General features: G+C 32.6%; 1 long non-coding RNA gene across 1 annotated transcript; it reads left to right on the forward strand.

The window, feature by feature from the left end:
* Positions 1 to 344: 344 nt before the first annotated feature.
* Positions 345 to 3,644, forward strand: LOC107484856 (uncharacterized). The gene is made up of 5 exons (XR_001591274.3): positions 345 to 612; positions 1,804 to 1,871; positions 2,042 to 2,574; positions 2,661 to 2,784; positions 3,481 to 3,644. It is a non-coding gene; the product is annotated as an uncharacterized LOC107484856 (long non-coding RNA).
* Positions 3,645 to 3,878: the final 234 nt, after the last annotated feature.

A 3,878-nucleotide genomic window follows, 5' to 3' on the forward strand; every position in this document is an offset into this window, starting at 1 on the left:
AATCATTATTGAACTAATTATTTTAATGCTAAAGTCTTATATTAATACATCTTTATTTTATATTTAATATATCTTTTATTTATTTCACAACAAATTTTATTAAAATTCCCAAATAAAAACCTATTTTACCCTGCTCTCCAAACTCTAACCCTAAGCCAACCCTTTTTCCCCTAATTTATGCACACACTCAGTCCTCACCATATACACAGACACAGAAAGAAAAGGAAAGAAAAGAGGAAGGGTGGAGCTCGAGGGGGGGAAGAAGGACAAGGAAGGAGAGGGGGAAAAGGAGAGACGGCGCCGGTGGGTGTCACCGCCACCGTCGCCGCCGTCGGGAGAGTCATAACGCAAGGAGAGAGAGAGAGCGCTGCAGCCACTGGAGAGGAGCCCTCCAGCCCTCGTCACTGTCAGCTCCATCGCCGTCGTCACCATTGGATCTGCGTGAACCCGTCGTCCTCGTTGTCACCATCGATGTTTCTCCTCGTCGTTTGTGGGTTGTCACCTCTCCTGCTTCTGCTGTCACGCCGTCGTCTGCCCTTCTGGACTTTGCTGCTTTTGAATCACCCTGTCACTGGTTCTTTGCTTCCTTGTTGTGGCCCAACCTCTAATTAGGTAACTCAAGTGTCTCTTGTTATGTGATTTTAGTTTATTTGGTTTCTATTTTGATTTGAATATTGATTTGGTATAATGCTGCCTGTTTTTGTCCCTGGTTCTCTGGCTGGAAGTGCATTTTCTATTTCGGTCACTGATTCTCTGGCTGGAAATTCATTTTCTGTTTTGATTACTGCTCTGTTTTGGTCATTGATTCAAATAGGAAAATATTAATTCTGTTTTGGCTGAAGCTATTCAATACAAATAAAATTAATTTTTTTGTTAATTTTTGGATGTCATAGACCAAAATCTCTAAGATTGATTCTTTGCTTATTGCTCATACTTGCATCTCTGTTTCATATAAGAATCACATTAAATAAGAATGTTATGCTGCATGGATAACTCTTATGTAGACCTAGTTAAATATAAATGTTTCAATGTGACTTTTTGATCAACTCCAAACCCTAAGGTCTAACTTGTGCTATTTGGAATATGTTGGTCTGTGCTTGTAGCTATTCTTTTAACTTAAACCATATGGAACCAATATTTTTCATTTAAAGCAAGGGAAATAATAGATCATTATTTAATTTGTTGTGTCAAAGTATGTATTTATAGAGCCATAATTTTTGCTCAGTAAAGATTTTGGCATTACTAGAATGTTTTTGATTGCTTAACTAATTGATACTTAATAATGTCGTGGTTCCTAATTCTTTTAACATAGGTAGATGCTGAAGGAGTTTGAAGCTTTGTTACACTGATTTTCTTGCTTGTTCGAATTGTTTTTAATGTTTTCTACTTTTGTGTGTGTGGAGTCCTATCCTACTCTATGTTCTGCATTTTTTTTCTTTTGACTATGTAGATTTCTTCTTTTATAAAAGGGTATTTAATTGTGGTTATCTGTTACTTGCAGTTGCATTTTTCTTCTACTATATCATATAAGATTACAAAAACTGTTTCCATTCATGTAGAATGAAGTCACTTGGTGTTTGTTCTCTCGCTAAGTGTATAGTTTACCTATTGATGCATAGATAGTTATCATGTTATCCCCTTTTACTTGTTTTCTTTGTTATTTCTCCTTGCTTTGTGGTTGCCAGGAGGTCCATGTGTTCTCTTCAACTAGCTCTTTTAATTTGAAAAAGTAATTACATTGCATTGCATTTATGTTATGTTATTCTTATATTCTCTAGGGTCACTCAATTTTTTCCTTTTAAGGTTGGCAACTGGTATCCTGGAAGTAGCTGCTGACTGGGATGAAGATTGGGATAAGCTTGAAGATAAAGGTATATTTATTTGTTAATATATATAAAATTTTGAGGTATCTTTATATAAGGTTATGGAAAAGTCATTGTTGATCATTATTCTTTCTGAGGGATAAATTTTGAGTTATATAATTCAGGTGACTGCAAATAGATTATGGTTTAACTGCTATTACTTTATTTCTCCATTACAGGTTCACCTAAGAGTGAAATGAGTCAAAAAACCCCAGACCACAGATGAACAAGAAGTTGACAGTGAATCCGTTCATAATGAGTCAAATAAACATGATGTTTATTTTAATTTTTTGGGGGTTCTGAAAAGATAATTCGCCCTTTGCTTGATTCAGTTATATGATATCCTTGATTCAGTTATATCTCCTTCAATCAACAATTTGTTATAGTGCTAGTAGCTATGTTTCCTTAGATTAACAATTCAGTTATACTTTTTCTTCTCTATTTTATCCATTATTCCCTATGTTTATCTGTAAGCTTCTTGTGTCATGAAAATTGATTTGAGATATTTTCTTTTGTGTGATATCTGATTTGTTCATATCTCATGAAAGAGTCAAGTTTTATCAAAAACTATATTCTATAATCTCATTGTTCATGCTGTCATATATAACTTTTTTTCCCTTTGTTAGGTCTCAGAGATAAGAAGTGTGTGCCATGCAATCTGAAGGAACTGCAACCGATGACCAAGGATGCAGCACACACATTGATGCCACAGGTTTATTCGTAATCATCATAATCGTCATCATCATAATAAAGCTTTTTCAACTTAAAGTGTTTTGGAAATTGACATTTTCTGGTTAGGTTTCTGAGTGGAATTTGGTAAAAGAAGATGGCATATTTAAATTGAAGAGGACATGGAAAGTAAAGACTTTCACCAAAAGCTTGAAATTCTTCAAGATAGTGGCTGACTTTGCTTAAAGTGAAGGTATCATTCTCTGTTCTCTTTTTCTAGCCCTTTTCCTTTAATTAATCGAAGTCTTTAGCTTCAATGGTTGTGTTGTATTGGTTAAGTATATTCGATTTTCTTCTAAGTAGAAAATTGGTTAAATTGAATATATTTTATTATTTATTATATTTGCAAGTTTTCTATATTTTTAGGTGTTAAAGAAAATAATCCGAGTGATGTATAGGGAAGTAAGCAATTATTCTTTGGGAGTTAAGTCTGCACCTTAGAAATTGCATGAGGTTTAGATCAATTTGAACTTGTACTTAGCTAATAGGTGATTAGTTATCTTAGAAATGTTAAAACTGTGGACTCATGGACATGTTACTGCGACATTAACAATTGTGTTTGAGTTTTTCCTTGAACATGTATTAAATTCTTGGTCTTTTATTGTAAGCATAACTGAGTATAATTTAACACTATCTCTATCTTGATATATATTTTATTAACAACTATAAACGTTCTTATATAGTCTTAATTAATTAGTTTACAAAAGTCAAACGTGCATTGAATCTGCTGTCTGCTTCAAAGTCAAACAAAGCGATCAACTGTTTCAGATTTTCCAGATCTTATGTGTCCAATACTCTAATGTGTTTGCGTGTTTTTTTAATGTAATTTGTCATGTTCTAACTAATTTCTAATCAATTGTTCAATTGTTCAATTTTTTTTGGGTTTCAGGTGAAAAACATTACAAGATGAGCGAACAAATTAGAGAAGAATTTTTTTGGTTTTCAAAGGATGAGAAGAATATGTACTATATTAGAGAATATTTTTGTTTTCACATTATAATATTTTGATGTCTTTTGTAATTTTTTTAATAGCTTCTACCTGGTATTACATGTAATGGATAAATTATACCATATTTTGATTTGTCTTGTTTGGACTAAAAACATATATAGTTTATAATGTAAATTTTATGATTTAGATTTATTGAATTTTTTCTTTTTAGACTTATCAGGATTTGATTATGTTTTAAAAAAATAAATCTAAAAAATAGAATAAATTATGATCACGGTTTTAAAATAGGGTGACTATAGATAAGGTTATGGTCACGGCGAAAAACCATGACCATAGAT

The sequence above is a fragment of the Arachis duranensis genome, chromosome 4 (genome assembly GCF_000817695.3).
Source record: "Arachis duranensis cultivar V14167 chromosome 4, aradu.V14167.gnm2.J7QH, whole genome shotgun sequence".
Classification (NCBI taxonomy): domain Eukaryota; kingdom Viridiplantae; phylum Streptophyta; class Magnoliopsida; order Fabales; family Fabaceae; genus Arachis; species Arachis duranensis.